The sequence below is a fragment of the Gavia stellata genome, chromosome 13 (assembly GCF_030936135.1).
Source record: "Gavia stellata isolate bGavSte3 chromosome 13, bGavSte3.hap2, whole genome shotgun sequence".
Taxonomy (NCBI): Eukaryota; Metazoa; Chordata; class Aves; order Gaviiformes; family Gaviidae; genus Gavia; species Gavia stellata.
The window spans coordinates 24268273-24292639 of NC_082606.1; the positions used below are offsets into that span (position 1 = coordinate 24268273).

General features: G+C 55.0%; 1 protein-coding gene across 3 annotated transcripts in view; it reads left to right on the forward strand.

Moving 5' to 3' along the window:
• The window catches only part of FRMD5 (FERM domain containing 5), a 113771-nt gene that overhangs the window by 499 nt on the left and 88905 nt on the right, over positions 1-24367 (forward strand). The gene's annotated exons all lie outside the window — the stretch shown is intronic.

A 24367-nucleotide genomic window follows, 5' to 3' on the forward strand; every position in this document is an offset into this window, starting at 1 on the left:
GAGAGCGCTTGGCTGCGAAGCGAGGCGCGGAGGGTGCCGCGGGGCAGGGCTGGGCTCTCCCCTGCCCCCGGGCCGCCCCCCCGGCCCGCGCCCGGCCCTGCCCCGGCCAGGGGGGTGCCCTCCTCGGGGGCCGGAGCGGCGGGACGGGGCGCGCATCTACCGCGCGCGGGGCAGGAGCGGCACCGGCGCCCGGGCCCCCCCGCCCGGGTGCTGCCGCGGGAGGTGGCGTCTCCGAACGCTGACAGGGGCGCTCCCCGCCCGCTGCCGCTGCCCGGGAGACGGGACCGCGCGGCCCGAGGGCTGCGGGGCGTCCCCCCGCCGGCGGCGGCTGCTGCTCGCCCGTCCTCCCGTGGGCAGCGGCTCGGCGGCGGAGCTCGCCGGCAGCCCGCGGGCTGCAGCAGCCGCGGCTATTGCCGCCGGCACCGGCGGGCCTCAGCCCGGCCCCGGGGCAGCGGAGAATTCGGGGCAGAGTGTGGGGTAACGGCGACGCGGAGGCGGCAGCAGCCCCGAGCGGGGGGCAGCTCCTCGGCGGGGGGGGGACACGCTCCGCACCGCGGCGCCGGGGAGCGGTCACCGGGGAGCGCTGCGGCCCGCGGGAGGCCCCGGCAGTTTTGCTTAAATTCGCTAAAACAGGTAAATTCGGCGTTTCCTGCGAGTAAGGGCTGAGGAGCCCTCGGGCCCCGGGCCGCCGAGCGTGCCCCCGCCAAGAGCCCGGCCCGCCGCCCCGCGGTTCCCCCCGCAGGGACTGCCTCTGCTACCCCTTCGTGGAAACCTGTAGTTCGGGAGAGAAGGTGCAGGCAGCGCAGTTTAGAAAAATCTGGATTTTCGGTCCCTAAGATAATTTAACAAGGTGTCGTCATTTTGCACCTCTTTTTTTTTTTTTTTTAGGAGAAAATACCACTTGATCACGTATTTCAGTGGCTTATGTTCAGCATAGTAAACAGTGAATCCCGGTATTTAGTATGCGTGACCTAAGGTATAAAGAATTAGCTCATATTACCCTCACAATCAAGGTTACCCCACTTCAGTATTTGTTTTCTGTGGCTTTCATGCAGCCTTGCGAGCAAAGTATTTATAGTCCGTGCAAAATTAAAGCGTGCATAGTAGGAATGTATAATGTCTCGCAAGTGAGAAAAACCGTCACCGTACGGGCTGTGAGGAGTGAATGAGTTTTGAAGGTCATTCCCTGACGAGCGCAGATATTTCACGTCTTGCCGAGAGCTGTAGTGTTTCCTCGCCCAGGCTGTTTCTACGCCGCGTGTTTCTAATTTATGTATTTCTATTTTTACTTAAATACGGAGAAACTGTCCAAAGCGTATATCATCATTTTCATACGCAGCGCTCTTCATCACGGCGCACATCTGGGGAGCGAAGCCGCTTGCTGGAAGTTTGTAACGTGTATCTTTGCTGCTGGACCCGTGCGTTCGTGCCGCTCTCCCCGGCAGCCTGTGGGGATGGGGACGGGCTTCACACCCGCCCTGAAGCGTGGCCCGTCTGACACGGCATCCCGCTTCCCCATTGCTGGGGAAGAGAAAGGAGCGCTCGGAGGCAGAGCTGATTTTCAGAGGCCTTATTTATGTTTCAGGTAATGGCTCTGGTTAAACCCCTCCACAAAATTAACCTTTGGCTGCGCTTGATAAAGGCGGGCGAGTAGGGGTTCGGTGCTGCTGGATAATACCTGACTATTCTGTTTCCAAATAAAGCCTTTTTCATTTGATTATCCAAAGTTTACTTTGGCAATATTCCCGTGGTGAACGAACGGCTCATTGTCTGAGCTTGGATGAATCCTTCCTCTCTTTTGCCCTAATTTCCACTCCCGAACAGCCCATCCGAGCAGGCGGAAGAGCCCGGAGAGCTCGTCCCCGGGTCCCCCGGCCTGGGCGGGCTCAGGGCCGATGTTGGGGGGCAGAGCTGCTGCGGGCAGAGGGAGTGTGTGCAGTGGGTGGGGGCAGCTGGGCCGGCACCTCCAGCAGCGGGTTTGTTGTTGGGGTGTTTTTTGTATATTCCGGTAGTTGGCTGTTCTGGGGAGGACATCGTCCCCGCACCCGTCTCCGCCGGGTTCCAGGGGACAGTGTGTGTCTGCCGGTGAGCAGAGCTGCGGGTCTCAGCCATGTGCCAGGACTCGGGGGGGTCCCAGCAGCCGACTCGGAAAAGCTGGGATTTTAGTAATACTATGTGCCACGGAGGCACGTTTTAAAGCAGCAAAGGCGGCAGTTTGCAGTGTGGGAACCATCGGATGTGAGAAGGCAGCAATGCCCGTTAATGCTCCGTCCCTCGGCGTTGCGCTGGGAGCTGGCCGTGCGTGCTGGGGACCCGCTCCCGTGGGCGTCGTGTCCCCGAGATGCGTTCCCGGGGAGCAGCTTGGCTGGCAGAGAGGGGCAGCCGTTCCGAAGGCGTTTTGTCCATCCCCATGGCAAGGGTCTGGTCCAGCAGTATATTTAATTTATATTTACCACCTTGTGCTCCGTGTCTCCAAGCACGACCGCGGAGCAGTTTGCCGGCGAGGCAGCCTTGCAGCCCTTGTTAGAATAAAGCAAGCTCTGAAAAACGAAGCAATGCTCTTGCGCTGGGATTTTGCTGTGACCGAGCTGCTTGTCTGAGGGAATGTTTTAAATTCTTCGCTGTGGTGTCAGTGGTGGTATAAAAGGCTTGAAATAATTAATGATTTGCCATTGCTCAACGCATCAAGCATTTTCCTGAAAAGACAGTGGCGTTTTGTTTCAAACCTCAGTAGTACTACGAGAACGTGGAGATGTGAGAAAGTAAATATAAAAATGCGGTTTCTGAGAGTCAGAATGTAAGAACTTTCTTGCGTAAGACTGGGAATAAATGACAACGAGCTCTTGGCTGTGCTCTTGGACAAACCCCACATTTTCCACATGAAGCACAAAGTTCATTAGGAGACCTGACAGGATCATTAATAACAGGCAGTCAACACAAAGGGGAACCTTGGGTTTTTGCAGCGCTGGCTACTGTGAAGGTTATTTGCTCATTATCTTTTTATCTTCTGAGAGTTTCCAATTGCTTTTGCCGGGAAGTAGGTTAGCAGACCGCGGCTCACGCAGTGGGGTCTCTTGTCTGAAGTCCTGAGCGCAGGTGACGTGTTCTGCACCGGCGGTTGCTCCCTGCTGCCGAGAGCGCCGGAAACCACGAGGCTTCATGCCGAGAAGTTGATGTCTGCTCCCAGAGCCTTCCCTTCTCTCCGCAGCCTGAACCCGGGGTGCAGTAAGGGCGACTGATGCCAAACCTGTTGTCGGAAACGTGGAGTAAGACGGGCTTTGGGTCCGAGGCTGTGGGTCTGTGCGGCGGGTCAGGTTCCCCGAGCATCGCCTGGTCTCGCGGTCCGGCGCTGGCGAGGCTCCGGCAAAGCCACCGCAGCACTGCCGGTGCGTTGCGGTAGCGAGGAGAGGTCCGTCAGCAAAGTCTCTGGGCTGCAGCGGGTGCGGGCTGGCACCCCTCCCTGCCTGCGGGTCCCAGGGGTGGTGAAGGCAATACCGGCAGGTTTCTGTGGCTGGTTTGCTGTTGACTCTGTTCAAAGCGATGGTTTTATTTATAGCACTGAAAATGTATTTGCAACAGAAGCCTATCATTCTTGCTCAGCTGCATCTCGGTAGAGCTGCACGCTGTCAGGGCAGCATCCTTCCTTCCCTGCTCCGACATTTACATACACACGGTTTGTGGGCTCGGAAGAAAACTGCCTGAAATGCACACTAAGTTTGAAGACGAAGTAACAGTCAAAGCTGAGAGTTTCTTGGGATTCATTATTCTTCCTTTTAAATTTATTTCCAAGTACATGATTTTGAATACAAAGAATAGAAAAGGCAGCTGAAGAAAACATCCCCTAAATGTCCACCGAAAAACTAGTGACATATTTACTCTCATTTTAATGGGAGGCAGAAACACAAGTTGTTACGCAGACCCACTGAAAATATTTCTAGTGGTGCTATTGTCTTCACCAGCTGAAATATCTATTTTCTGTTAACTTTTCAGACCTGTTTTACAATGTTCCCTGCTGCGATACTGCCGGCTGGCCCCCTCTTCGGAGCCAGTTTCCTGAAAGAACTACTTTGCTTATCAGTTTCCAATATAAGATGTTGAAGACAAACAGAGGGAGAGAGAGAGAGATGCACACACATGCGCACACACGCCTACACGGTAATACCATTGTCAGAAGGCATGTACAATAGCATCATGAAAGAAGACATTTTCTGCTTCTGTCATGTAAAAATTAGGTAATGCACAGTAGGAAGCTTTTTTTAAGGTGCCTGGGGAATACTGAAAGTGCCTTGAGCAGCCCACTTGTTTCTCATTTTTGACTCGCTCTTCAGGAGCTCAAAGGGATCACGTACACGGGAACGTCGGCTGGGGCTGCGTTCCAGCAAAGCCGAGACTTGCACGGGGCTTCGGTTTGCCCCATACGAGACTGGAGGCACCGGCGGTGATCCTGCTCTGTTGGTACACCTGGCAGAGCTGTTTCCTGGCTGAAACCTTGCGGGTTGGCTTCTCCTGGAAGCTGCGTATGAGGACAGGAAAAGACTGTGCAGCGAGCAAAACCCTCGCTGAGATGCCGTCAGTGGTAGCGGGCAAGGTCCCGATGGAGATGCCATCGGTCTGTGGAAGCTCCTCCACAGCTCGCGTAGGGGTGGGTGTCCTCTCCGGGGTGCGTAGGGTCATGCGTGAAGATGGTTTCCTAAGCACGGGGGGGGGCACTGGGGATGGCCTCTGCCTGCGCGGCGGTGGGTGAACTTGGGTGTCAGTGGAGAGTGGAGTCCTTGCTGGCTTGCGGGGTAGCTACTCGGTAGGCGATAGGCACTCGGTCCTACGTGTTCGAGGTTGGTGTGTGCTTATCTTTGTCTCGCGCTGTGTGAGGTGGGAGTTTTCCGGTGGGAAAAGCCAAACCCTACGGTACCCGCAACACTTCAGCTTTCTGGGAGACCTGTAGGGATGTCACGTACCCCACGGTGAGCACAGTTTGTGCGGGACTGATGGGAATCCCAACCCAACACACATTGCAGAGCACGCGTGTGCTCCCACTGAAACGGGAGCGGTCCCTCCGCCTCGCGCAGGGCGGCCGTGTCCCCGAGTAGGGGGTGGCGTTGTAGAGCAAACCCTCCGAAATCACCGCGGTCCTGGTTTCCAGGCGGCAGAGGAAGCGTGGCGCTTCTGTCACTTGTTAGAAATGACAGCGCGTTACTGGAGAAGGCTGGGGAACAAGCTGGGATTTGCCACCTGAGAAGCGGTGCTGTATTTTATTTGCCATCAATTTTGTCAAGAATAGACAATGCCTCGTTAGCGCAGGGGTCAGACCTTGGTGCTGTTGCAGAGAGAACTGAGTGGTGCTACTGTCATCAGCCACTTGTTTGTGGTCAAAAAACCCAATTAGTGTTTCGTTACAGAAAGCTTTGGAGTTGCTTCTGCAAATAAGAAGGTTTCAGGTCAAATTCTTTTCTTTGAAATTTTTCCAGAGTAAATTATCAAGTAGTATAAGAGCAATTTCATATTGATGATCTGGAATTGCCTGCAAGGCTGATGAATCCACAGCGAGTGTCTGCAGAGACTGTGGCTCTCGCATGGCAAGAAGGAGATGGGGAGCAGGTTCTGACGGGTGCAGCGACGCTACAGCTAACGTGTGCCTGTGTGTGGGCCTGAGTTTGTCCTGCCAGGGCTGGGGGGACGGTTTGAAAGGATGGGGCTAAATCCCCTCCTGTGGCAGAACTTGTAGTTACTTATTTTGGGTGGTTGTTCCTATCAGCCTCTTAGAAGCTTCAGAACTCAGGAAAATATATCCTCATTTGTTTCTTCACCGGCCTCTCTTGTGGATTCCCCCCTTGTATTCCCAAGGGAGTTACAGCTGCTGTGGCTCTTGGTGACTTTCTAAAATCTACTCAAATATACGTGGCACCTTCATCATCCCAGCAGACGTTTTTGCTTGTGCTCCCTCACCATGTCAGCAGAGCTCTGCCAGCGCTGCCAGAGCCCAGGAGAAAGGCAAACCCACTGCCTTCGGTCGCAACGGAAAGGAATTAATACCTTGAACGTGCTTTGGTGCTTTCACCTAAGCACGGCAACATCTTAACCAACCCTAATCTTGCACGAGGCGCTGTTAGCTGGTGCGGTCTGGTTTTATTACGGTCCTGACAGAACTGGATAACCAACTACAGACCTACCCAGGGCTACGGAGCAAGGTGCTGGCGGAGGCCGGGCTGAAGCGAAGGTTGCTTTGCTCTGAGCACCGGGACAAGGGAGGAGATGTGGAAGAAATGGGGTGAGTTTTCAGGAAGGTCTGAAGAAGTGAGAAGACTCTGGCACTCTTAGAAAATAAATATGTGGGTATTAGGCAGTTTTATCTATGTTTAAAATATTTTGCTTCTAAAAAAAAAAAAAAAATTGAAATCTCATTAAAGACGTCACCCCAGAGGTGTATTTCGCTGTGTGGTTGGTGTTCAGGGGTGCTGGAGGGTGGCGGGGGCAGAAGCACGGTGGACGGGGCAGAGGCAGGAGCGGGACAGGAGACGGCACCGGCTCTTCTGCACAAATCACAAAGAACAGCTCCTTCATCTCCAGAAAAGGAAGCCTTTGGAAGCGCGCTTCCTTCCACAGTTCTGCGCCCATCCATGCCGGCAGCGGGGTCGGGGCAGTGGTCGCTCTGGCTGGTCGGGAGATGGTTCTTCTCCTCCGTCATCCCCACGGGGCGATGTCGGTCGGGGGTTTGTGTGTGCATGAAATCACTGCCCATAAACCATCCCCGGGCTGGTGGGCACGTGCCTACCTGACCATCTTAAATGAGAGCATATTGTTAAGCTTCACACTCAAATTCTACGTGTCTCCCCCCGCTGCCACCACCCGCCTCCTGTTCAAACAAGCCTGTCTTTTATTTTGTATATCGTGAGACATTGACACAAGGACTTCTTGCAGTTGAAGGCAGCTATTAAATATCCGTTATGGTGATTTCATTTCTAGACAGAAGAGTAACTGCTGCCTTTTGCATTCAGTAGCGTTTGGAAATGAGAGGAAGAGTGGTGAGGTCTGAAGTCGCTGCAACCTCGTTCCCCCGGGTACCCGGTTGGTGGGCAGATACGTGACAGTCGCATGCAACCTTTCTGTCCTGCTGCTCCGTGGCACGGATTTTGCGATGATCTGATTTTTCCAGGAATTTACCGGCTGAGATGTACCAAGAGATGGTTGTTTCTAAAGTGACCTGTGGGATTTGGGGCCGTCCGGGCAGTTTTCCTGCACATGGCGCGGAGGTTGTCGTGTCTGTTGTGTAATTATGGCCGAGACTGAACTGAATATCTGCAACAAATGCCTGGTCCTGAGAGTCTGATTTTTTTCTGAAAAGGGCCAGTGCAGAGGGAACTGTGCTTCAGGCTACCGGTGGAGAACAGCCCTTTTTTTCTAAGTAAACCCAGGGTTTTCGTAACTGCCAGTGGACCAAACTGGCGTGGTCCTGGGGAGCAGCTGGGCGCCTTGTTCCTCCGGCATCGTCCTTTTAAAGATGCAGACCGTGCTTTGCCCTTAATGACACTTTGGCAATTACCCTCTGTGTAGATTACCTTCACCGGTAACCGTTGTCTCCACTTGCAAAAGTGACTCGGCAGCTGAAATTTCCCGAGGAATGCAGTTTGTTCTACGCACACAGAAAACACAAGATGCCATCGTGCTTCCTCTGGCTCGTTACCTGTGGGGGACAGCAGCGGTAAAATAGAGTAAAATCTTATTTTGCTCAGCGAAGTCAGCAGCTGTCGCTCCAGATGTGCATCGGGAGCTGTGCTACCGAGCAGGACGGTGCTGTTTTTACATAATCAGTTTGCAGAGCAGAGCCGTATTTTAACCCATGGGATCTTTTAGCTGCTCCGAGGGGCAACTTTGTCCTTCTGTTAGCGGATGACCCCAGTTCTCCGTATGGAAACCGGGGGGGTCTGTCCTCCCAAATTGTTCGGTCTTTGGTCCTGACCAGGAAGGTTGATGTAAATGGAAACTGCTCTTCTGCGGACGAGGGAGCAGACTGAAAAACCTGTCCGGGTTTGTGGGATGTACTTCACATTGTGAAAATGCAAAGGTCAGGAAATCCCTCCTGAAGAGGCGTGAGCATTGCAGGGCTCAGAGCCGTGGGCCGGCTGCACCCTAATAATTTAAATGTAATAATTTTAACGTATTTTCTTTAGAATTCTGAGCTGGGAGCCTCCCTCTGCTCCCGGCCGAGTCGCAGCCTCGCCGGAGCTCGGCGTTATGCTGAGACCCATTTTCTTTCCCTGGGAGAGCCAGTTTTTTGCGTTGAGCATCTCATTGGACAGTCAAGGTTGGCAGGTATTTTAGTCTTCCGTATCTGGCAGTAAAGAACATACGCACTGGACTCCTGAGGATGGGGAAAAACCTTAGGCTGGTTGGGGATGCTGCGGGAAGGAGTGAAATAAGGCGGGTCAGCGCTCGCCAGGTACCGGTGTCTCACCAGATAGACGAGGCATTTTTATAAATGATAATTAACAAAAGCTTTGTGGCGTTGTGCTTTGTAAGGCCAGAAGGACTTCAGCTAGTTAATGTTGGATGTCAAAATTTGATGAATGCTGCAGCTGGAAATAGAATATTTTGGCTGCATAATGTCTGTTACCAAAGACTTTAATTATAGTGGCATATCTGTCATATCGATGAAGTTTTTCTATTTTTCAGGGGTTTATAGCAGGGCTGTTTCAGATCGTATTGGCTTTTAGCTTGGCACATAAGCTGGGATCCCAAAGGAAATATCCATCTAGCTGCCAGTAGGAAATTTTTCTTTAATAAAAAAATTACAGAAATTGATTAAGCCATTCTGGAGCTGGAGAGAGACTTTAGGAATATATAGATTAGGTAGTTTATAGCGATTGTAACTATATGTTATCTATCTACTGGACTCATAGAATGGACAGTATATTGGGACTGGAGAAAAAAGCTGGAATCCAATATAGTTATGTTTGAAAAATAGAGAATAAACATGCTGAGCAGGTACTTTTCATGAATCGATTTAATTCTCATTAGCATTGCACTGTATAGCATGCTGACTAATACTTCTGGCTTGCAAACAACAACGGCTTTCCAAAGGAAATGTGTAGTAAGAACAGAATGTCTTTGGGGTCTGCAATCCAGGAGCCCCTGGGGCCGCTGGAAGTGGAGAAGAGAAGATGTGAGGGCAGCGGAAAACGCAGCAGCAGAGGGGAGGGCTGGGGTTGGGGACGTCGGCGGGACAGGATCAGGGCAATGGGGGGGTGATAGATGTCGGGAGCGTCCCCCGCCGTGCCGGGCCATCCTCCTCCAGCCGTATAGGGACCCCCATGCCCCCCGCGCCGTGGGGACTGCTGTCAACCAAGCCTCAGCTCCTGCCCTTGCAGTGGTGCTGGGGGACCTCCCGCTGAAGGTAGCTCTTGTGGACCACGCTCCTGCCTACGTCTCGGTGTTCTTGGGCTGTTCCTCAATATTAAAGTTCTTCTCCTTATCCAGAACGGACTTTTCTGTCTTCTGGTCCAGGTCCGTGTTGCTACCGTCCTTCCTTTCTTCCACTTGCATTTATTACCTACATGTTTACAGTTTTGCATCATTCTCGTTTGCACGTTGGTACAAAACCCCCAAACCTCCAGGGAATGATTCCCCAGCCTGTCACGGCGTCTTGGAAGCAACTCCTTCAGCCCCCCGATGGGGCTTTAACCGCTTGTGACTTCTGCTTTCCGACGACGGATTTCTTCACCTGGGGTTGCGGAATAAAGCAGAGGGTCCTCGGGGCAGCCGCCGTTCGAGGGGATCAGCGGTGGCCAGCAGCCTGCGGTCTGCGTTGCCTTCCCTCCCCGGGCGTGAGCGGGAGCTTGCATGTCTCCTGGCAGCGCTTTGGTATTGGTCGGGTACCGTGTCCCCCAGCTTAACATCTGGGGTTTGTTCTAGATGTAAAGAAGGTGCTAATACAAAATTAATCCCAACGTAGCGTGCCTTAAATAATGATGACAGTGATTTCTCTCTGCCCTTGTGGGATGCTTCCCACTGTCAGCGCCAACACGTTGGCCCCTTGGCAAAGTCCCCCAGAATTAAATAAAAACACAGCTAACAGAGCTTGGAGGAAGGAAATGAGGTTGAGGCTTTCCTCAGTAACCCCCAGTACCACCGAGCGGAGAGCGTTCCTATTTCTATAGGGCTTTTTAATTAACGCCTGGCATTTTGTTACGAGGATGTCATTGAGTGTAATGGGGAGCAATGTCTGAGGCATTTGAGGCTGATTTGGCTGTAAACTTCTGCGGGCAGCGTGTAATTCTCAGTCAGCTCTGCCGGGCTTTTCCAAAGAGGCGCGTTTTTGAGGCACGGTTAATCTCTGTAGCCGTGAGCTGACGCTGATGAGCCGTGTCACGTCCTGGGGCTGCCGGGGGGAAACGCGCTGGGGGAGCGGCAGCGCAGCCCCTGCGCCCCGGGTTCGGAGGGTGCCGCTGCGGGTCCTCCGCGGCTCCTCCCTGCTCGCAGCCTCCCTCAGCTGCAAAACTGGGCTAACAGCTCGTCCTTCTTCCACCCAGGTTTCTCTGAGGACACGGTGGCGAGAGACTGGGTGCAGGGAGTACGGGACGAGGGACGTGGCGTTTGCCTGGCACGGTGCTGGGGCTCCCGGCCTTGCCAGGGCCAGCGCCCTGGGCAGCGAGGATGATTTCAGTACAGGGTTGATGCTGCTTTGCGATGCAGGGTTGCAAGCGAAGGGAAAGCAGAGCCGCCTGCAGCGGAGCTTTCCGCTTGTCCCAGCGCAGGCCACGTCCCGACCCTTCGTGTCTCGCAGCAGGTGAGGAGGCTGAAGCCCTCGGCTCCTGTCGGGCCCCCCCTCTGCCCCACGGCCCTTCGCAGGGTGCGGGACCCCGGGAGGGGCAGCAGCCCGGGGGTGAGCAGCGAGCGCCGGTGGTGGGCTCACAGCTCCCCCTCCGTAACCAGCCCGAGACCTGCAAACCTCCAGAAATACGGTTCTGAGCCTGAAACGTAACTGCAGCATTTTTGAGGAGGAGGTGATCCATTCTTGGGTACAAAGTCATACAATACCTGGCAGCGGCGAGCGGGTCCCCCGTAAGGGACAACTGTGAAGGGCACAGCAGTGCCAAAGCACCGCTGGCATCGGTGACAGCGCAGGGAGGAGCGGAGGGACAGCTCCAGCCCGGGGCAGGGCTTGTCCCCGGGGAGCCTCACCGCGGGAAGGCTTATCACAGCCAAGCTGCAACTCAATTACGGTTCCTGCATCGCTGGGCAAAGAGGGAGCAGACGCGGGTTTTGCCATGGAGTGCATTAGTAACGGAGAACGTAAGCAATTAAACCTTGCGCACTCAAGACAGCAATCTCCAAATCCCTCTGGCTCTCTGTTCGCCCCCGGGCAGCGAACAGGGAGATGATGTATTCTCGGAGACTAATCTGCTGTGTTACTGTTTCCTAACGAGCCCTTGTAGCCCGTGGCGGGGGGACGGCACCGTGCCTGGAGCAGGGACGGGTGCCTGGGGCCAGCTGCCCGCAGCGGCCGGGGGCTCCTGCGTCACAGCAGACCCGGTACCCATCCCAGGCACAGGCGGCTGGGAGAGCCGGTGCTGGGAGCTGGCAGCGGGGCTGAGCCCCCGGCGGGGGTTCGGCGGGGGGCCGGGAGAGCCCTGTGGGGAGGGCGTGCTGGAGAGCTGGGAGGCTGCTGGGTGGCGGCTGGTGGCCCTGGTCTTCTGCAGCCCTCTTCGGTGTCCTTTGTGTGGTTGTCACTGGCAGGTTAAATGGTTCCCGGAGACCAGGAGTGATTTTGGGTGCCTCACCTGCCTGGGCTGGGGAGGCAGCCGGCTGCCCTTGGCCAGGCCACCGTCTTCCTTCCATGATTTTTTTTCTGTTACAGCTCATCGAGCTCTCCTTGACTTAAATTCTGAGTCAGAATTCGGATTTCCCAGGGCGTATGTGAGTGTTGTACCCCAGGTCTCAAAACGGGTTGCTCTTCCCAGCGCTCAGGTGCAGCGTCCGAAAAGCTTCCCCAAGCGCAAGGGTGCCGGTGTTCCCTGCGCTGAGCCAGCACCAGAGCTGGACCTTAACTGGGATGCTGGGCTGTTCTTTTAACCAGCCCTGTTAACCCAAGGTTTGCTGTTCCCTCTATTTGTTTGCCTGCTTATTCCTCACCCCTGCGGGGAAGTGGCATCTTCAGCAGGCACGGCCTCGGGGCCGGCCCCGGGGCTTGGCGGAGATGTTGGCAGTGGCTCAGTGGTCGTAGTGCCTGTGGGATAAATGGGAGGACTGGGAGGTGAGTTGAGCTGGGCTGCAGTTTTACACTCTGTGCAGCGTCCGTGAGATGGGGATATGAGTAAAAAGCAGCCCAGAATGGCTTCCACGTTGGCTTCTGCATGGGACTTGGGAAACCGTAAATCAGCCTGAAAGGAGTGACTGCACGTTGACCCCTGCAGACACTGCCTAATTGTTTTATTTTGCTTTGTTCCACGGATCTCTACAGAGAGAGAGGAAAAGTCAACGTCGTGGTGCAGCTGGCGGGGCCGGGGATTGCCATGGGAACGGAGTAACGGGGCTGATGGTGAGCAGGGGACACCGCCATCACCTGGGAGGTGCCCTCGTCCCCACTGCCCCACCGCTGCTCTGGGGACGTCATGCTGGAACTTCATGTCCAGCCCCTGGAAGTGATAATGAGGTGCTGTAACCCGTTAGTCCAGATCCAGCCTTGTCCCAGCTGCTGGGCTGTGGGGACGTGCCAACGTGGCCCTTGGCATCGGTCGGGTCCTCAGCACCGGCGGTGAAGGGAGGAGAGGGCTGAGCTCCGCCATGGACCTCACCCTGGATGGGTGCCTGCGGTGCCCACATCTAGCGCAGAGGATTAGGACCGCTGATGGATGGGCTCTTGTCCCTCCTCTTTGTTCCTTACTTATTTCATCTGTAAAACCTGCGGTTTCATCTGAGTGGGACACTTAGTCCATGGAAGCCGAAGCGTGGAGCTGCCGCCTGCACGTGGGAAGTGTCCCTGCCTGCGGAAGGGGGCTCCCGGGGGGGTTAAGAGCTCCGCTGCTGCAGGCTGGTAGTTGTGGCGCTGGCTGATGTAGGGAAGCACTGAAGTTAGACTCTGATGAACCTTGCCTTGCAAGCATTTTGAGAAGGTCAGCTGGGTTTAAAGCACCATTTAGGCAAATAAGTTGTGCTAAAATCGCATTTCTTTAATTAATGCAGTCGGGTTAACCAGCACTGCAGATAAACCTCTCCTTAAATTAGTTGTTACTTGAAACTTCGCTGCCCTGCCGTGGTTGGGTTTCTAAAAGGCCGTCAGCAGACGCAATTCTGCTTTGCGACTGCAGACCTCTGGGGTGCTGAAGGCTGCACTGCCTGTCCCGGGTGCTGAGCCAGGGCATGCGGGTCCGGTCTCCAAAGGGCAGAGACTCACGGATGGACGGGAGTTCAGCGCGAGAGGCAAAAATCACCCTGGGGGACACTCTGGGTGCATTTGTCGTTAGTCCCTCGCAGGACGTGTCTCGGAGAGCAGCGGGACTGCTGCTGCTGTGGCGCAGAGGGTGGGCGTCCCCGCGCAGCGTCTCAGCCAAGGCCCCCTTCAGAAAGGCGGCTGATGAGCAGCATCCTTGCAGCAAGTGGGGAAGGATCCAGCTTGTGTTACAATAACAGATGTAGCGGGCAAAAGTAAACATGGAAGTAAGTAAGTAAATAAATAAGCCCCTTTGCACTTACTTTTGGAATAACTAAACGCGCAGCTCTAAACTGATAACTGCCTTGGGGCGGGAGAGCTTCCCGGATGCGCCGCACGCTTTGCTCCGCGGTCTCGCTAGGGTCGAACTTGCTGGCGGCAGGTAGGGAGGCGGCGGGCAGGAGCGCGCATCAGGTACTGTCTGCGTACTGCAGCGCGTGATGTTTCTGGAGGGGCTGTGGAGCCTGTGTTGGATTACGGCCGCCTGTCAGTTACTGTTAGTTGTTTTTATAAATTTTTTCATGCTAGCCTTGCTGAAATGGGCTCCTACTCCATACCACGTGGTGGGGTTCTGCAGGCAGTGCACGCAGCTGCCAGTGCTGGTGCTTCCTTTTCTTCATGCTTTTATAGCAGCATCCACACTTGGATATATTTTTTTTGTGCTACGATAATAATAAATAAAATGCATATTTGATGCATCTTGAGTCTGTTAAATTAGGGAAGGGGAAGGGAAGTTCATGATGGCACTGGTGCATCCAAGGGCTGACGGGGAGCAGGGGTCTTTGCGACATTCCCTTGTTTTGCGGTGGCACATGTAACGATTGCGTCTTCCTTTCCACCTCCCTGCCCGTTCCCCGCGTGCCTTCGCAGGTACCTCGCTGCCAGCCCAAGCACGGTTACGCTTCGCTTGGAGGCAGGCACCGCGATGCCTTTTTCTGGGTACGTAGTACTCGTGACGCTGCCGTATGTTGTGGGGAGGCAGTTGCGCACGCGTTACACAAGGGCTGATGATTTAAAAGGCTGTTTGATTTCTGTTCGCAGTTTTCCAAGCGCTGGCTCTGCTGGCTGGTGGCATTCTTGGGGCTGGGGTAGTTGGCTGGTTTTCATACCTGTGGCTGCAGTCTTTACTTCTTCTAGTGTCCTGTGATGGTTGTAGAAGGTCCGGTTCTCTTTGGCCAGTCTCTCACGCACACAGACAGAATCACAGAATGATAGGGGTTGGAAGGGACCTCTGAAGATCATCTAGTCCAACCCCCTCGCCAGAGCAGGTTCACCTAGACCTTAGCAGGATGGGCTGTGACGTGACATACCGCAAGGAAAGGGTGCAGTTCCCTTTCCCGGTGTTTTCTCTGTGGCCGGGCAAAGGAAATGTGGTGCCATTTTGCTGTTGTGTTCTTCCAAGTGAGCAAGCTGGCATGAAATAACACTTATACAGAGCAAGCACAAAGAGGGTGAGCACTTATGGCATGCTGTCTTTTAGGTGTGTTTGGGAAAATAAAAGCATCTGATAAACCACAGAAGCCAAAAGAGACTATTTTGAATGCGCTTGATTCTTCTGTAAGTGCTACAATTATTCTGGCCTTTATTTAGAGCGTCAGTTAGACACAGTGATAGCACCAGGGTGAAAATATGACGCTTTTGCCTGGATTGCATCTACTGCCAGGGAAGGGCTGAGGGGGCCAGTGGAGCTTGGTGCGAGGTTAGCAACAGATTCACTCAAGCCCTTAAAATATTTATGGCATTGTAATCCATACACATTTTAAGCATATTTGACATCATCCTACGCTGCTCTTGTATCTGTCATCGCTTATGGAGGGACTCCAGAGAGCATCACTGTACGGCTGGTAGGAGGTAGCTGCAGGTAGCCATGCATTGCATGTATATTTTTATAGCTGAGATTTAGAAAGGAGTCGTAAAGTCTGTTCCTAGAGAGCTCTTTATAGTGCGAGGAGGGGCTTCGCACGACGCTTGCAAAGGTGCCTGACTGCTCGTGCAGCGGGTGGGATTGGGATGCAGGATGCATGCCGGCGCTGGCTGGGCAAGGAGGGTTTTGGCTGCGGGGCTCGTCCCCTCCTTGCACGCCCAGCCGCCCCCCACGCTGCCCCCGGCTCTCCGTCACCCGCGGGGAAGCGAAGCAGCCTGAGGAGAAGACGACGTCTCGGATGTTTCTCAAGTGACTCAAAGTCAGCCCGTCGTTCGCTGCGTTCCCGAAGCGCCTTCCCCTGCCCAGGGGTGCTGGAGGACCTGTCACCGCGGCTGCGAGCACCGGCGCAGCGGGGCCTCGCGGGCTGTCAGGTCGCAGCAGTCGGGTTTGGGGAAGCTGTGCAGCTCTCAGCACAGCTGGGAGGATTTTGGGTTCCTTTCAAGCTATCAAAACCCAACTAAATGGGCTGGATCATCTCTTCGGCTGGGCGATTTGTCCGCTCAGCTGCAAGGCAGCACTCCTCCCTCCATCCTCCCCCCCTCTCTCCCTCCCGCCTGCTCTCCCTCGCTGGTTTTTGGCCATGTCCTGCACGGCTGAGAGAGCAGCCGCCTCCTCCTCTCATGGTGGGGAAATGCTGCCGAGGGCCGGGACACGCGGTGCCGGTTTGATGGGATGGGGTGGGCATCCTGCAGGCGCTGGGCTGCGGGTTCCCCTGGGCAGCGCCGGTGCGTGGAGGGGGACGGCACCAGCGCCTGCACGTGGTCTGTGAGGCCCCACGGGGTGCTGGTTCCTTGGAAATTGGGCTAAGATTATTATGCAGGAGATATAAAAAATCGTCAGAACTGGAAATGTTAATGCCTCCTCCCTCTTTGCCCTGGCACAGGGGTGCATTTCGTCATTTACAAACTTTCTGGGTTTTTTTCTCTTATGGTGAAACAACTTTTTTTAAAGGATAGCCCAGAGAAAACCCTCTTATGTCAGATTACATCAGATGTACTCCAGCATCTTCCCTTTCCCTCTGCACTGTATCTCCTCCATCTCTCTCCTCACTTCTGCCCTGTCCATCATGCCTGACTGCCATAAGCAAATGCTCCTTGAGATGATGTCTTGCTGCTCGGCTCCATGCGTGCGGTGATTATTCCCGTGGCACTGTGGGATAGCTATGCAAAACCACCGAAAATCTGGGAGATGGACTGGAAAAAGCAAAACCCCATTTCTCATGCCATCTCATGGCTCCTCGGTTTTGCCAACGTGGGGACATCGCTCTGCCACCCTGAGCATCATGTAACGCACAGAAGCTGCTGCCTGCCGAAGAGCTTTGGCCTTGGGATTTGTCTGCTGAGCTGATCGGGAGTGGAGGAGAAGGGCAGAGCTGGACGGCTGCATGGGATGAAACCTCTCCTGAAGCCACTTCAGCCGGTGGGAGCAGCGACGGGAGGGACCGGGTGATCCGTGCACGTGGCAGAGCTGCAGCTCAGTCCCCACCGGGTGCTCGGTGTTTTTAGGAAGCTCCTGCAAGGCTCTGAGGTGGGGCAGAGGACCTGTGAAGGGCAGGAGGACGTGGGTGGGTGGTGGCAGAGGTGGTGGCGGAGGCAGCGGTGCCCGGGGGTGGCTGGTGGCTGCTGGAATATATCTCATGTCCTGGCATGATGTACTGGGAGGCCATTTTATTGTGTCCGTAGCATAGGTTTACCTCCGTGGAGCATGTTACGTGGGACCATCTGCCTGCTGAAAACCGAGGCTGGGGAGCAGGAGTGCCACCGTTCTGAGCTGTGTCAGTGCGGCGAAAGCCCCGGTGCCCTGCAGGGACGTGCGTGTGCTGTGGGGGTGTGAACAAATAAACCGCTGCTCGGAGCTGCAGGAGGGAAGGTGGTGTGAGACCATTACCTGTTCCCACGGTCTGGGGAGCAGAACGGGGAATTCTTGGCAAGGACTGGGGAGGTTGGCTGTTTCCAACCAGGGACACTGTTATTTGCATGCGTGTTGGCCCTTTCTTTTACCTTTTCTCCCTTGGAGGCTAAAATCTCCAAGCATTTCACCTCCTGGGCTTTTTCTTGACCCAGAAATACTTCTGCCTGCCTGCAGTTGTCCATGGTGACCGCGAGCTGTTGTGTGCCGGGGCTGAGGAGCACAACGAGAGGTTTTTGTGCTCGTGACGGTCTCTGTGGGAATGGGGCAGAAGGGCTTTTTCTTCTTTAGGAAGACCACCCCCATGGCCCCTTCCTGGGCAGCAGCGAGCCCCGGGCAGCCTCGTCTGTGCGGTGCGGCGGACAGCACGGCTGCCAGTGCGTTCAGCTCGTGTGGACGTCCCCAGGCTGGTGCAGGATGACACCCCGGTGTTTGTCATCAGGACAACATCCGTAATGGGCAATAGCAGCAGGATATTCAAAAGGGTCTCTTCAGACACGGGAGCAATTCCGGAGACCTGAGCAACATCTTTGGGTTATTTGTCATTTTGAGTGTCCAGTCGAGCATCTTCCTTTCCTTGGGGACCAGACTGTGTTCCTGGGGTCACCCTCTGTCCTCGCCTCCTTGGACATGTGGCCATTTGTCTTTGCATTTTTGGAAGGCAAGACTGGGCCGTTTCCCTCCCTGGGTCTTGAGGACACCCACAATCTCTGCGTGGATCCCTGCAGGAGACAGGGCTGCTCCGACGGGATAGGTGGCTCCGGGGTGCTGTCACTGCAGACAGGGGACACGTGGCTCCACGCCAGCCTGGAAGGGAGATGTGACACCTGGCCGGGGTGACCCCGGGGCCACGAAGGGGTTGCTGTAACCTACCCACGCGTGAAGACTTGGCAGAAGAGCCGGAGGCAGAGCAGTAGGTCCCCAGCCCAGGCGTGCCCGCCAGCCGGGGAGCTGGGGCAGGAGGCGCGAGAGGACAGCCACCCTGCGCCAGGTCTGCTGGTGGTGCCCCACCTGCTCTGAAGGGACGGGAACTTGTTTTCTAGCAAAAAAAAAAAAAAAGGCGGTTTTAACAAGCCAGTTGCCTTACTGCTTGATGGATAATTCTTGTCAATCTGCCACTTTTTACTCTGATGTGCTAAAAATAGTGCATTATTTCCAGGCAGTAATTGCACATCCTGTAGTCGTAATGAGCTCTTAAGGTAATTACCTTTTGGTGGGAAAGAGCTGAAGACAGGGTGTGCTTGGCTGACAAAGAGAGGGTTTTCAAGAAGCCTGACGGATTCTGTGCTCACATGAAAGGGCAGACGTCCCACCGCAGGGGTGAAGCGTCTGGGGGGAGCTAGGAAGGCCGTGGCACCTTGGCCCTTCCCTGATTTCTCCATGGGTGCTGGGGGAACGACGGCCGCCGTCACACGTCAGCCTAGCCTGTGCCGCTTGTAAGGGAAATCCTGGAATAAGCAGTAGCATCGTTGCCGTGCTTGGTATCGAGAGTACATGAAAGGTGAATGTCATCTGGGGAGGTGGCAGGAATCAGCTTCCCATCTATAAAAGAACGTTTTAATGTATTTCATTTCTTCAAACCAGTGTTTAAAAGTGCTTTTCCATAGCTAGGGGTTATCTTAACAGGGATGGTGATGTAGATTGAGAAAGTACGACCTGCCACCCACCCTGTCAAGCTTTGCCCTACAAGAGGTTACCCTAAAAGCCACCACTCCCCCCGTGCATCCTCCGAAGCCCCTCTCCCCCGTCAGCTCTCGATGCCTGGGGGGCTGCCGGGGTGGGTAGGGAGGGGACGGACCCACCTTTCCCCTGCTGATGGTTTGCTATCCCTGGGTCAATAAATAATCTCTTGTAGTACTGCTTTGCCTCCTGGCTTTGTAAATCAATTTATCATGTTGTAGAGTATCTAGGGCTTGCATGAAATAGGTAAATTACATCTACCGCTGTCATATCTTTGTAACTAATTTGATAACGTATTAAGAATGTAAACCAATTGGAACATTTTTGTCTGAATCAGTTTTCCTTTTGTAAGGCAGAGGTGCTGATCTTACAGTACAATGCGTTTCCCAATCCTGTGTAATCCTGTGGCTTTTCTTTATCGCAGTCTCCAATGTATTCCACAATTACAGCCAGATTTATATATCTGCAGTTTTGTTCCCGCACGGTGACGCTGGGATATAACCTCTTCAGCTTCGGGTTTCTACAGCCGCCCCAGGTATGTGAGTGCGTTGCTACAAGGGGAAAAGCTCATAAAGCCGTAACTCATGTTTTATGGAGGCAGGATTTCCTCACATTTCTCTTTTTTCCAAGCGTGGCTATAGCCAGTGCAGTGCTCGTATAAACCCACCCCCCTCCCGCGGCATCAGTGAGGGCAGTGGCTGCAGGTTAAACCTTTCTATCAGACATCAGAGAATCTGAACAGGAGGGCGATTTGGGAACGCGCTGCTTCACATGGCACCTCGTGCTCTGCTCATGTTTCCGCCCTGGGCTAACGTGAGCGATGGGATTTTGAAGTCCTGGACTGTCAGCATATTATTTTGCACAACCTTTTTTAAAATAAAGGCCCTTATTAGAAATCAGGCTTAATAGCCACGTCACGACCCTTGTTCTTCAGGAAGAAGCTGTCAGAGAGAATCGAGTGCGGTTTGCTTGACGTGCCTTTGCCGGCTGTGCGGCTCCGAGGACAAAAGCCGGCTGCTTGTGCGATCCCTGCGGAGGGGGGAAGGATCCCAGCACTTCCCGCGGCTCCCGATGCAGTTGGCAGTGTGATGGGCGCTGTAGGACGGACTGACAGCCGGCGCTGACGAGCAGAACAGCGGTGACGGGCGGTGTTTAATGAGATCCTCCTGGCAGGAGGCTGGGATGTGGCTGGATGCCTTTGCCCCGCTCAATCTGCGGATGCCCCCAGGCTGCCCCCCGGCTCGGGGGTCTGCTGCCGCCCGGCAGGCGTGGGGCTGGCGGGGCAGGGGCCCAAACCCGCAGCGGCGGGACGAGGTGCTGTCCTGAAGCTGCTGCAGCTCCTCAAGGGGAGGCACCGTACGGAGCACGAGCTGCTGTGGTTGTGAGAGAAGCGGCCGCGGTGCCTTCGTGCAATTAGAGCAACTCCTTTGCAATATAAATATCGTCGCTTTAATAAAACCAGAGCGATCTGTTGCTTGCAGATAACAACTATAGCGTGGTATCAACATAAGCAAAGCATTAAGTTAACGATAATTGTGGTCCTCTCTGTTGGAAGGATGTGGCAGTGGCGTATAGGTGTTTCGGAGTGCGGAGGTACAGACCAAGCCATGAAATCTTTATCTTTTAATTGGTTAACACCGTGTTTCATTACCTTGGCTGGTGCAGGATGTTCGCCGTAATTAATACTAATGAACACGTCTGTTGGCGGATGCGGTGGGAAGCCCTTCATCCTGAGCGGTTTTCTTCCTTTATTACTGTTTTGTCTTAGACCAGAGCCCAGAAAGCCCAACCTGCCCATTTCTGTGTTGTGCCAAGGCGCTGGGCCGGGGGTGCTGGTGACACCCCAGGGCTCCGTGTCCCGCTGCGGGGCCGGGGTCGGGGGAGCTGCCAGGAAATTGCCTCCTGCCTCCCCGTCGGGAGCGTCTCTGCCGTCAGTGGGGCAGAGCGGAGCCCTCCGTCACCCGGCCGTCCCTCAGTGGGAGCAGGAGCTCGCTCAGGCTGTCGGCGCTGGCCGAGAGCCCCAGCAGGTCCTGGGGAGGGCAGGACCTGCTGCCCAGATTGGGAAATTACAACCAGGGGCTGCTCTACAAAGGTGACTGCTTTTTTTCCTCCCACCTTACCTAAAGTGGCTTTCTGCTGGCTCGCTTGACACCAAGCCCTAGGCGTTTTGCTCCGAGGATTTGGTATGCTGGGACTGCGCTGCTGGGACTGTGGGTGCTGTGCCCCGAAGCCGGGCTGGCGCCCGGACCCTGCCCTGCCGCAGGTGCTCCCCAGGAATGAAGCCCCTCGAGCTCCCCCGTGCCCCCCAGCCGTGCCACCGCCTCTGGGTCTGCGCCAGCCGCCTCTGCGAGGGCCTGGAGGTGATGCTCCGCTCCGTCCGTGCAGGGAAGCAGCTCCTCTCGGATGCGTCGCGTTCCCGTGCCAGGCACGGTCTCTGTGCTGCTGGGGCAGGCGCTGCCATGTGATGAGGCTGTTTGGGTGCAAAACGCTTCTGGTGGGGTGAGGTTTGCAAAGTGGAGCAGCAGAGCTACCAGAGGTGGTCAGACGATCGCAGTTCCGTACTGGTGGTGATTCAAATGTGCCTTATGTGATGTTGCAGAACCAAGCTGAACGTTGCAAAGCAGCTGAGAACGGAGGTGCATGTTGTCATCCAAGCTTCGAGGGCCAATTTAAGGGCTCTTGGTGCTGGCTGGATACCATGCTGGCAGAAAGACGCCCTTTGGCAATTACTGACTGGTGGGTTTTTGATTTGGACTGGGTTAGGAGAAGGTGTTTGCGTTCGTTACAAAGACGCTTGCTCTTCCTCCACATCACAGAATCACTAAGGTTGGAAAAGACCTGTAGACCATCAAGTCCAACCATCAACCAACAAACCCCCCCATGCCCACTAAACCATGTCCCACAATGCTTCGTCCACACGATCCTTGAACACCTCCAGTGAGGGTGACTCCACCACCTCCCTGGGCAGCTTATTCCAGTGTCTCACCACTAATCACGTCCCATGATCAGCTTCCCTCTGAAGCCCCGCTGTTCCCAGGCTGCCCCCCCTCTCTGTGCTTCCCCCCTCAAATGCCCCCAGGTTGCACGGGCAATGCCTGCATCCCTGCCGGCACGGCTGGCTGCTCCCAGCCTGCCCTTCGTCCTGTGCTACGCTGGGAGCACTGGGAGGGACAGGCGACTGCTGCTTTCCTTGGTGGGTTCCCCACGTCCTCCACTGCCTTTTGTTTGCATTTACGATCTCTGTGTGTGCCGAGGGATGCTGTGAAGGACGTGTTTTTGTCCGTGACTGGCTAAGCAAAGGTGCCCCTGGGCATGCTGAAAGAGTCTGCCTTGGCACCCTGCTAACATCTGGGGGTGTTTCTGAAGGTGGCTGAGATATGTGCATCTTCACAGGGACTTTGAATGAAATCTCTGACAGTCCAGAGCCTCTACTTCCTTTGCTAAACTCCAGGAACTTTGAGCGATAGATAGGGAGCAGCGGATCTTGGAGATAGCGAGCGGTTTGAAAATGTGTTTCTGTATCAGGCCTGATAGGGAGACTTGCTTGCAGCAAAAGGCACTGCCTTGATTGCAAGGGGAGATCACAGTTCTCATAACTGCCAGGCAGAGCTTGCCTTTCTCTCTCCCCCTCCCCTCCCCTCCCTCTCCCCTCCCGTGACACGAGATCAGCACTGACTGTGCAGCCACCTTAATTTTTTAGCAGCTCAGAATGACAGGACTGTACTCCTCTATCTATTTACCCATCTATTTCTGCAGAGTAAGGACCTAATTGAGCGAATAATGTACGAGCTGACGGCCCTGGAAAGCCATTGCGCAGCACATTATATTTTGGGGAAGGCTTTTTATTCTGAGCCATTTGCAGCGTGCCTGCGCAGGGCGCTCAGTCACTGATGGATGGCCCCGCTCGGGGCCAGCGTGGGTCGCGCGTCCTGCCAGGGACCCGGTCCCCCCGGGTCTCCAGTGCCCGATGCGGGGGGTACGGCGCACTGGTTTGTGCCGTGGGGACAGGGTCCTGGAGCAAGTTGCTTTGGCCCCAGAGATTGCAGGATCAATCCCTGGCACGTTCAGACCGAGCCCAGGAGACGTCCCTGGTACAAACATCCCTGTTCCCCTTGGAAGGGGGAGATCGGACCTGGGAGCTCACTGGGTCAGAGCGGTTCCTCGGTGGGATCTCAGCTCGGTGCCGGTGCCCTGGACCTCACGTGGTCTCCTGGCCCCCGGGGAGATGCTGAGTGAAGCCCAGTCGGCTCTGTGCAGAGCCCAGAGGAGCAGTTCCTCCTGTACCGTGGTTTAGTTTTCACTGTGCAAACATCAGCTCTTGCAGCTGGAAAAGAGAAATCTCCACCCAGAACCCCCCTGTGTAGCTAAGTGAAATGTGATTGCGTTGTCTAACCAGGCAAGTGACTGACACAATTTGAGAAGTCCTTGAGGGTTTTTAAAGGTCAGTAACGTGCAATACGTAACCAGCCCGGTGTGAGTCATATGTGCTAAGCCGCCTTTGCTGAAGTCGCGAGATTGTCTGCTTGGTTTCTGCCTTACCCTTCCTGCTTCTCCATGAAAAGCAACAGCTGAGAACGGATCCGTATCCTCGAGGCGTAACTGGAGTGGTCGCCCTGCTCCATGAGGAGAATCTGGGCAGACGGGATTTGTAGTAAGACCCACAGAGGACTGAGTACAGGCATGCTGAAGACACAGACCGTGCACTGGGCAGTGATTCTGGGCTGTTTACATGAGCAGCCGACAGGCGATGGAGAGGACGGCATTTCCCACGTACGCGGAGGGCTGTAGGTGATGTCCCTCAGCAGCAGCCGTGCTTTGCACGCACACAGATACTGAGCTGTGGCACCAGCTGTGGCTGTAGCCGGGACGGTCTCACTCTCCTTTCTCCTTACTACTCTCCTCTGAAGGAGGAAACTCCTCTGAAGCCGCCCGGCTTCTTCCCCTTAAACCTCCTCTGAAGCCGCCCGGCGTGTTGCCGGAGGAAGGGCTGCAGGCAGGGCGCTGCCCGGCTCCCGCGCATGGGCAGGGGACGGCGGCTGGGAGTGGGATGGGAACGGTGCCCATCTGCCTCCCGCGACGGAGCAGCATCGGCACGAGGGATCATCACTGCAGGGGCAGAAACTGCCCAGATGTAGATACGTTCTATGACATAAAGCAGCTTGAGCCCCCCTTGCATACGGAGACTTGACACATTCTTCCTAAACGTGTTCTCCAGTTTCAAACAGCGTTGGGGATGTTGCGGACGCAGCACTGCCTGGGAGTCCGGGCAGGTCATTTGCTGTTCTCTTTCCACTGTTATTTTAATGCCGCAGCAGAGCAGCTTTAAAGCAGACTCCCATGTCCTGAGGTAGCTGCTGCATGTGATTTAGAGAGAAATATTGATGAAAATGGCAACGGTGAGGCCGTGCCCGCAGGGTGCGGTGGCAGCAGCG